Here is a 10,658-nt window from a genome sequence, read left to right on the forward strand (position 1 = left end):
CTTCTCTCTTCTTGACTCAGCAGCTCTCGCTTGGCCACGGGGCGGTGGGAATCACACTTCCTGGGCTTCTCTAGCCGGGGGTTTGGGGTCCCTTGTTTTTCCTGGACTTATTTGCCACACTCCGGGCTTTAGCTTCCTCCTCCCTGCTTCCCAGAGCAGAATCCAGAGCCACCTATTCTCTCCAAGTTTGTCTCGCAGCCAGGCTGGGGACCGTCCGCGAGCGACTCCCGGACCGGGCAATCAGTCTTCCCTGCCCCAGCGTCGGAGATGAACAATCACCACCAGCGGCTGCTGAGTGCTAGACGCTTTACTCCCACAGCTCCAAAAGCCACAGACGAGCAGACCCCCAGAAATTAGTCCTCGCCACACAGATGAGGCAGCTCTGGGAAGCTGGATGATGTGATTGGACTCACAAGGCTAATAACGCTAGTTAGTATCTAAGTGCTTTCTGAATACCAGACGCGGGTCTCCGCACCATCCCAGCAGTTCCTCCAACTCTCTAGTAAAAAGGGCACAATATCACCCCCATCTTATGGATGAGGAAACCGAGGTTGTGGCACCTGGCCCAAGGTCACCCCAGAGAGTGACGGATATACGACCGGAACATAGTCAGTTGAGTCTGGGTTCAATTTTTTTTTATGTGTTGTCTCCACTACAGGGAGAGCAGCGGTTTCAAACCTACAGTACCAGAGGCTGACCTCAACGCAACGCCCGAGGCTGGGCGCAAACCAACCAGTTCGGAATGCCATAATTCACAGAGACATTCCCACGGATCGGGACCAGAGAGTGCCCAAGAGCACCGGGTGTGACCGGTACTGGTGGATGATCACCCCTTAGCAGGAGCTGGAGAACACTTACCATAAAAGAGAGGGCGAGCGCCTGCCTGGGAGGAATCCCCAGCGCTGGCAGGTCCGGGACTCCCGGGAGAGAGGTCTGCTGCCACTGCCGCCCACGCAGGGGCGCCCGAGCGACCCCGCGGATGCTGGCTGCTGCTTCTCAACCAGCGGCGCGTCCTCTCGACTTGTACCCGGCGGCAGCGCCCTCTCGCTCCGTAGGGTGCCCTGGAGTTAGGGACGTTCTTGGAGAAGTTGACGCTCAGGAGAGGTCGCCTAGGTCCGGTCCCGAGTAGTGAAGTGCCCCACTGCACTGATCTCAGTGGGATGCGGAAGCCCTTGCCCTGATGGCCCTAAAGCTTGGCGGCTGACCTGGAGAGCGACGAGTCCCGCGCTCAGGGCACACGGGCCGCACCTCGGCCGCCCGTCCCCGGAGCACCGGGTTTCTTCCCTAGAGCACCGAGCACACGCCGCGAGGGCTGCAGTGGTGGCCAGGGCCCGGGCAGCTGTGCGCTCATTGCCTTCCCCAGGGGCTGAGTGCCTTTGTGCGCCGGGCGCACCGACCGCCAGGGCCGGCTCTGGATGCTGCAGCCGCCGCCTCCCCCTCCTCCTCCACGGCCGCTCGCTCCCCGCCTTCCCGGCCGGCCCGGAGGCTGCAGCTGAAAGCCGATCCGGCTGAGCTCATCCCTGAAGGCCACTAATCCAATAGCCGCGGAAGGCGCGGCCGGCGGGAACGCCCCTTCCCCCACCATCCCGCGCCCCGGCCGTCCCAGCTCGGGCCGCTGCCGGCTCTGCCACCTTCTGGAGGCCACCAGCTGGCGGGAAAGGGAAGTGGAACCCTCGCCCGCGCCCCTGAGCCGAAGTGGCGCGGACGCCATTCACTCATCTGCGGACTGGCTGGCCTAGACACTCGCTCACACACGCGCTCATTCATGCGCATGAGTCCTCCCCCATTCATTCAAGCGTGCCTAGAGAGCCACGGTGGGTGTCCCTAGGGGCGGGGATGAAGAGAGGAGACACCACCGTTGCCAGATAGCTTTGGAGCCTGTATTGAAGGCCTGCAGGAAACAACGACTGGGAAAGAGGATGCTTTAAAATACCCCCTTGCCTTAGGCACACACATGTCCACACTTTATTTCTGAAGCCAGACTCCAACTCATCTTTCAGAATCCAATTTCACGCAGCACCTGCTCCATGGTGCTTTTCCCCGCCCACCTGAGGCCCGAGAGAAGGATCATTGATCAGAGGGCTACGGAGGGCGCTAAAGGTGGGCGGCTCCCTCGTTAACCAGAGCGCAGAGATAAGAGGGCGTGGCCAGAGCGAGGGATGCTCTGTACCTCTCCAAGTTGGCTTCCTTCTAGGCCAGGGCATCCTGCTTTCCACGCCAGAGTTGACATTAGGTCCATTCCATAGTCTTAACTGACCTCACCCCTCAGAAAGTGTCCTTTTTTCCCCCATGTACACAGAAGACAAGCACCTGTAATTCAACCCTGTGAGGGAAATGTGTTGACCCAGGCTCCGGGGTTTCTCTCCTAGACTGGGGAGGGCAATTTGAGAATGTTTCCTTGTGGAAGTGTCTGCATGAATGAGCTGCTAGATGCAGAGACATCATAGTCTCATGGTAGGTACCTGTAACAGCCTGTGGTATGACTGGAGCCAAAACAGGAGGTAAGATGAAACGGGAGTAGGTACTTAGGGTCTTGGAGAGCATCCAAAGGGCTTGGCTTTTCCCCAAGATCAGTTTGGCAGGCCTCTTGACCTTCACAGATTTGCTGTCCAGAAAGATAATCCAGTGGCAGAGTGGATAGATGGATGAATAGTACTGGCCAGCTTGGAAGCTGCTTCAGAGATCCAGGCAGTAAATGATGCTTTGCTGATTAGGACAGCTCAGTGGTGTGGCAGAGGGGTATCCTGAGCAAGTATTTATGGTGCTCTTGATTTTATTTGGGCTGCTTCATCTATGTCTGCATATCTGTCTCTCCGTACCTGTGTGTCTCTGCTCTTGGGACTGCACAGAAGAGCTGCTGAAGGGAATGTGACCCATGCACACATTTCCTTGTTCCCCTCGAGTCCCCTCCCTCCCCAGGACATTTCTGGAGTACGTGCTCTGACCACGGCTGTGGTGCTAACAGAGCTGGATAGCGTGAAATGAGAACCGAGGAAAATTCAGCAAAGGGGAACTTAAGCAAGACTTTTCAAGGACTGGAGAGATGACTCCGACGGTTAAGCCAGGCAGTGGTGGTGCATGCCTTTAACCCCAGCATTCACGAGGCAGAGGCAGCCAGATCTTTTAGTTCAAGGCCAGCCTAATCTACAGAATGAGTTCCAGGACAGCTATGGCTACCCAGAGAAACCCTGTGTCAAACAAACAAACAAACAAACAAAGTACGTGCTGCTCTTGCAGAGGGCCAGGGTTCAGTTCCCAGCACTCACTTGGTGGTTCACAGCTGTCCAGAATATCAGCTCCAGGGCATCAGATGCCTTCCTCTGACTTCCATCAGCACCAGGCATGTATATAACACATATACATTCACACAGGCAAAGTACTCATACACTTAAAATAAACCTGAAGCCGGGCGTGGTGGCGCACGCCTTTAATCCCAGCACTCGGGAGGCAGAGGCAGGCGGATTTCTGAGTTCGAGGCCAGCCTGGTCTACAAAGTGAGCTCCAGGACAGCCAGAGCTATAAAGAGAAACCCTGTCTCGAAAAACCAAAAAAAAAAAAAAAAAAAAAAAAAACCTGAAAAAAAAATACCCAAGACTCTCCTGCTGATGGTTTTTCTACTTGGACCCCAATACAACTGCCAACACTCATTTCTTCCTTCTTTCTGGAAGACAACACAATAGCTCTAGAACAAGGTGAGGAAGGGTCAAGGGTCACAGTTTGAGAAACTGCTCCCCCAAACACATACCTGTGTGCCAGATAAGTTCTCTACACAGGCCTTTACAAATGTGACTTGCCTTGGGTATCAAGAAATGGGCACAATGGCACCCCCAAATATCACTAAAATTCCCCCAAATCTTCCACCCCTTGAATAGCATAGGTATGGTGTGTCCCCAAGTTTGAAATGTGAACAAGTATCTGTTCATTTCCATGGCAGAATTCCACCCAAGCCTATTTTGGTGATCCATTAGTGTTACTTATAGAAGCACGGGAGGCACAGAGATATCACTAAAAAGCCCATCCCAGGATGGAGAGCAAGTGGAGCTCTGTGCATAGCTAGTGATCAGAAGAGCCTGCATGCTCCAGCTTTTACAAGCTTGAGAAGGAGCCTTGTGAATCTTGTAACTTTCATGAGCTTTCCGAGCCTTCTAAGTTTTATTAGCTTCCTGAGTTTTAGTTTTAAAAAAAAAGAAAAAGTCAAAGTCTTAGTAAACCTCTCTCCTCCCTCTCTGAGAGAATGTTTCAATTCAGAGGAAACAACCCGGCACAAGAAGAAGGAACAATTGCCGTTTGAGGAATGGCCTGGATCACCTGACCAAATGTTCTTTAAACTGAAGTTTGAAGCCTATAAACTAACCTCTGATAATCTTTGACCCTGGGTTGCCACATTCTGTCTCCCTTCCTCTGAAATGCAGGCTAGACTGTCTTGCTTTTCACAAATAGAATACAGTAAGACAGACATGCTGTCTTTCCCTCCTGGGACTGGATAAGGAAAAGGCCCAAGTCTCTGGGCACACATCATCTCTCTTGCTCTTTTGCCTTTTGCCCCCCACAAAGGAAGTCAGGTATTGTGTGGGGAAACTTGGTGAGGGACTGAGGCCTGCCGCCATGGAACTGAGCTAGGTAGCACATCCCCTTCCTTGGCTGAGACTTCCTATCAGGCTTCGGTCCTTTTGATGTCTTGAATACATTCAAGACACCTGAATCAGAGGCATAAACTAAGCCACACTGATTCTCTGGACTGTGGAAATGCTAAGAAAATGATTGTGATTTTTAAGCTTCTGAATTTTGGGATTTTGCTAATCGGCATCATATATACAAGAAATTCTTAACTGCCAAGGAGTGGATCTAAAATGAATCCCTGATGAACTAACTCAGTATAGTCTTATTCCAAAGAACACACAACATTTCATGGACATATAGCTGTTGCTTGGTTTAAATCTCAGTTTTAATCTCATGGTTTTTTTTTTAGCCTTCCCGGTCTTTTTTTTTTTTTTTTTTTTTCAATGTGTTAGTTTATTCTTGGAGTAAACACTTCTTTTTATTTAAGATTTATTTATTTTTTATTATTATATGTAAGTACACTGTAGCTGTCTTCAGACACACCAGAAGAGGGCATCAGATCTCATTACAGATGGTTGTGAGCCACCATGTGGTTGCTGGGAATTGAACTCAGGACCTTTGGGAGAGCAGTCAGTGCTCTTGCCCACTGAGCCATCTCTCCAGCTTTGCCTTCTTTGTCTTAATTTGGGTTTCTATTGCTATGAAGAGACACCATGACTAGAGCAACTCTTATAAAGGACAACACTTAACTAGAGCTTGCTTACAGTTCAGTCCATTATTGTCATGGCAGGAAACATGGCAACATGCGGGCAGAAATGTTTGGAGAGACAGCTGAGAGCTCTGCACCCGGATCAGCAGGCAGTGGGTAGTGAATGGCACACTAGACCCGGCTTGAGCATTTGAGACCCCTTAGTGATGCACTTCCTCCAACAAAGCCACACCTACTCCAACAAGGCCACATCTCCTAGTAGTGCCACTCCCTGTGAGTCTATTGGGGCCATTTCCAATCAAACCACCACAGTGAGAAAGAAGATATTCTTCTGAGTGTGGTTTCATGTTGTAGCATGTTACAAAGTGAATATTCAGTAAGTCTTTTCCTTAAGCTGTTTACCAAGAGACCAAAATCTGTAATATTAGAAGTTTGGAATGAGGAAGAATCATGCCTGAGGTAGAAGGTCTATAAGATTGTGTCTAAAATCTCTTTTAGGTTTTTCATCCATACAGATTTACGTAGCACAATGTAACAAGTGGACATATGAGAACCATGAACTGGCCTTTTCCAGCCTCTTCTCCAGGTCTTGGTTTGCTGTCTACTGCCCAGGTGCCGGCTGTCAAACCTTGGACTCTTTCTTGGTCTTGCAGAAGCACTCGGTGTGGTTTTATGGCAGCTGAGGAAAAGCTGTGAGTTCTGTGGCATTTTGGAGTGCAGAGCTTGCTGGAAGGAAGTTTGTGGCAGGGTAGGAGACAGGGCATGTAGGGCGACCTGTCTTCAACAGGAATAGACTGCCCAGCTTGACCTACAGCATAGGATGGCTCAGGGCAGGGGCCTCAGCATTTGGATCTTGTTCTCTTCAGCTTGGTGCCATCATCTCTACCATGTGTCTGGGTGGTCTTCAGAAAAAAAAAAATACCCTGACACATCATCAAGGCTACTGCCCTGACTCACTGTATGGTCTGCCTCATTCACCTCATTTCACCTCTTCCCATCTGGCCCTGGGACAGGACATAATCAGCCACAGAACCCCTGAACTGAGCCCAGCTTCTTCTCCCCAGCACTGGGTTCACCGCCTGCAGACTCTCTTCCCTGATGCTGGCTTGCCCCAGGAACCCATGCATTTCAGCCTCCAAGTACCACATTGCCAGGAAGCTTTCTTTACTCCAGGCTTGACAGATGCTCTGCGGTGTGTCTTCTGTCTGTCCTACCCTGGATGCTGCTTCTCCTGTCCCCAGCTCCAAGATAGGAGCGCTTCAAGGGCAAAGTTGTCTTTTTCATCTTTATAGCTTTTGTAACAAGCCTACATTTTCCTTGTTCATTTTGCAAGGTACAATGATATATATATATATTTGTCCTGGCTTTTCTTTCAAAATCCCACAGCACTTGGTTCTGACATCTTGTAAGCCCTCTGGGGTTTGTCAGATCACATTCTTGCACCTGGCACTGGCTCCCTTCTTTAAAACAGAACAAAACAAAGCAAAACCAGATCAACCGAAATGCTTGTGAATATTTATGTGGTACAGTTAGGACAGTGAAGCTTTCGGGCCATCTTATTCACCCCAGTGCTTCCGACATTCCGCTTAAAGCCTGGTGCGAAGTAGATAACCAAGGAGGTTTTAAGGATGAGTGATTAGACAAACAGAGGGAGCTTAAAAACAGTGGCTAAAAGAAAAAAGGCAAGCAGCCTTGTCCAGCTCTGCTTTTTCCTTGTTTCTTTCATATGTAAGATACTGGATAATCACAACTGGATTAACCATTATCTTTAGCTCTTGACATATCACCACCATCAGCTTATACAATGCCCTTAGTGTTAAGTACTTTGCCTCTGCCATGACAGAACAGTTCTGAGGGGGGGGGGGGACTTTCCCAATAAAAGTGTTACAGTTCTGTGGGGGAAGACTTCTCCAAAGGAGGTGTTATCGTTCTGAGGGGAAGGTTTTCCCAGTGGAAGTGTTAACAACTCCCAAGAGGACGATATTCTGTTGGTTGGGAGCCAAGGAGCACCACAGAGTCACACCACACAACGAACCTCACACACAAGATTTATTGGGAGAGCCACGGCGGGAGACAGCCTCTGCTCAGGTGAGAGGCAGCAGGGATCTGAGCAGGAGACTTGCTTAGGGTTTGTTGGGGGAGGAGTTTTCCAAGGGTAGAGATTTCTTGGGTGGGGATTGGTGAGATTTCAGGCCAAACACAACACAGGAATTGGTGGAGTTTAGAGCTCAGGGATTGGGAGATTTTTGTGTTCCGGGATTTTCGGGCTCAGGGATTGGTGGGGTTTTAGAAAGTCTTCAAATCTCAAAGGAGGCTTGGACCTTTTATTCTACAATTTCTAAGGGAACTTATAGAAAAAAAGAGTTTGTGGGGGCTTTCAGAGAATGAGTCCATGACCGACTGTCATGGTTGGGAATAAGGCAGCAGGCAGTCAGGTCTGGCCCTAGAGAGCTTCATCTGTAAGCATGAGGTGACAGGGAGGAAGAGGAAACTGGGAATGGTGTGGGCTTTGAAAACCTCAGCCCCTAGCCCCAGTGACCACAACTCCCTCAACAAGGCCACACCTCCTAATGTAAGGGTCTGAAAATCGTTGAAGGAAGACCCCAGACTCAGTATGCAAAAACAAAGAGCATTTATTTTGCAGGATCAACCAGCATGCGGGAATCAACCATTCTTTGAAATGGAAACCCCAGACAAAGGCACGCAGGCCTTCTTGTAGGGAACGGGGAACTCTATAGAAGGATTAGGTAATCTCAAATTTTATTGGTAGATCCTAGGGGGTCACAGGTGATCAGCGGTCTATATTCCTATGTCATGAGTGTTCAACCATGTGATAACATAGGGCTGCCCAGCACAAATGTCCCATACTGAGATAAGATATTTCCCCATTTTTGTGGTTCTCCCGGGCTGTTCTTTGGGAGGGGTTTTATGATCTTGTTCTGGATTTTATGGTCTGTTCCTAGAGCTGGTGCTTTATAACTGTTTCTGGGACTGGTCTGGGACTGGTAGTCCACTCCTGAAGCTGGTGCCTTCTGGCCTGTTTTGAAATCAGGCCTGGTCCTCAAAATGAGGACAAATGAAATTTATTTTGCTTTTTCACTAATTTTTCTTTCAAACAAATTTTACCAACTAGGGACAAACAATCTAATATACAAGCCTGTGAGGGTTATTCTCATTCAGGCTACCAATTTATTTATTTATTTATTTATTTATTTATTTATTTATTTATTTATTATTTGTCTTTTAAACATTCATGAACTCAATACACAGCACAAGATCTGGAGATTTCCTGTCAGGGTGTGCTCCTTCTTATCATTTATCCTTTTGCAATTTTGATTGCATATTGCCGATTGCCAATTAGAAGGCTCTAAATTTACCTAGAAGACAAATCTGTAGGCATGCCTGTGAGAGAGTCTTAAGATTGGACTGAACAAGGAGGGAGACCCGCTATAAATACAGGAAGTACCATTTCATATGGTGTCCGATAGCTCTCCTTTCTTGAGGCCACTCTCTATCAGGTAAAACAAGAAGGTTGCACAATACAGAGTAGACGGCCAAAATTCATCACAAAGAAAACAGTGTGTGTGTGTGTGTGTGTGTGCGCGCGCGCGCGCGTACATACACACACACATACACTGAGCACAGGATGGCGATCTAGGGCTAAAGCACCTTTTGTTGTCTCCCTTCCATGTTTGACCCTTTGGATTTTTTTATACTGAGCATTTCTGAACTGGCTCTCTTTTGTCCTCCTTGAATTGGGTCAGGATGCACTTGTGGGTGGAGTCACTTTAAATAACAGAAATCAGACCAACAAGATAAGGGCGAGGACTTTTGGAATTAACAAGAAGTTACCCTGGGGGAAGGAAAAGAAGGAGTTTTCCAAAACAGAATTTCTTTTAGATAATCAATCAAACAATCAAGCAAACAAACAGAAGTTAAACTACCCCTCAACCTCCCCCTCCCCCACTGCATTCCTTAACAATCTACCTACTTAGGAATGAACCATCTCCCATCTTCCCTGACAATGACTGTGGTCCTGAGCTGAATAAAAAGGAGAACTCAAGCTGAGCATCAGCTGTATTGTTCTCTGCTTCCTGATTGAAATACCTGATGCTCTGTGGGGATAGACATCTTTAAACTGTGAGCCAAGCAAGCCCTTCCTTCCTTCTTTGTGTGATGTGTCGACACACAGAAGCGAGAAGAGCAACTCAGGCAGAAAGCTGGCTCTAGGAAGTGGGGCTGTGATAAAAGTGATCACATGCGAGCCAGGCGTGGTGGCGCACGCCTTTAATCCCAGCACTCAGGAGGCAGAGGCAGGCGGATTTCTGAGTTCGAGGCCAGCCTGGTCTACAAAGTGAGCTCCAGGACAGCCAGGGCTATACAGAGAAACCCTATCTCAAAAAACCAAAAAAAAAAAAAAAAAAAAAAGTGATCACATGTTCTTCTTTTTTTGAATTTATTTTTATGTAGGTGAGTACACTGTTGCTGTCTTCAGGCACAGCAGAAGAGGACATCAGATTCCATTACAGGTAGTTGTGAGCCACCATGTGGTTGCTGGGAATTGAACTCAGAACCTCTGGAAGAGCAGTCAGTGCTCTTAACCCCAGAGGCAGCTCTCCAGCCCAATCACATGTTTCTTAAGCCTTGGGAACTTGTTTTTAGGAGGAATGTGAAAGAGTTTGGAACTTTGGTTTACAAAAATCAAGGATGCGCCGGGCGGTGGTGGCGCATGCCTTTAATCCCAGCACCTGGGAGGCAGAGGCAGGCGGATTTCTGAGTCCGAGGCCAGCCTGGTCTACAGAGTGAGTTCCAGGACAGCCAGGACTATACAGGGAAACCCTGTCTCAAAAACAAAAAAAACAAAAAAAAACAAAAAAAGCAACAACAACAACAACAACAAAAAAAATCAAGGATGCTTGTTGTGTGACAGTTTTTTTTTTTCCTGGAGAGATACAACACACTACTTACCCCAGAGAGGAATCCCACAACACAACAAGGTACAATAAAGTACAAATCCAACTTGGGAAATAGTGAGTTTTGTTAGAGTTACTTAGAGGGATATAGGTGAGGAGTTACAGAAGCAGAAATGACTTAAAGACAGCCGCATCACCAAAGTCCACCCCAGCGTGGGTGACAGCTCAAAAGCCTGAAAATCTGGGGGTCACAGCAGAGCCTGCACGCAGGTAGCTCGAGAGGCTGGAGAGTGTGCTTGCCAAGTGACTCGGTTGCTTGGCTGGTTTCTGCTTCTTTCAGGCAGCTGGTCTTATCTCAGAGTCGTCTTCGCCCCGTTTGCTCTTCTGTGATTCTTCCTTGCAGCTGGGATTCGTTCATCTGAAAAGGAAGCTCAGATCGTTTCACTCACTCTGTTGGGAAAGGGGCTTAGTGAATG

The 10,658-nt window shown here is 48.5% G+C and overlaps 1 protein-coding gene across 1 annotated transcript in view; it reads right to left on the reverse strand.

The window, feature by feature from the left end:
- Positions 1-1,459, reverse strand: part of Spsb4 (splA/ryanodine receptor domain and SOCS box containing 4) — a 75,707-nt gene extending 74,248 nt beyond the window's left edge. The window contains exon 1 of the mRNA XM_021172929.2: positions 859-1,459. The gene's annotated coding sequence lies outside the window, so the exon portion shown is untranslated. The remainder of the gene's footprint in view (positions 1-858) is intronic.
- Between the last annotated feature and the right edge of the window lie 9,199 nt (positions 1,460-10,658).

This window comes from Mus caroli, unplaced genomic scaffold, assembly GCF_978045245.1.
Source record: "Mus caroli unplaced genomic scaffold, Mus_caroli_1 scaffold_11, whole genome shotgun sequence".
Taxonomy (NCBI): Eukaryota; Metazoa; Chordata; class Mammalia; order Rodentia; family Muridae; genus Mus; species Mus caroli.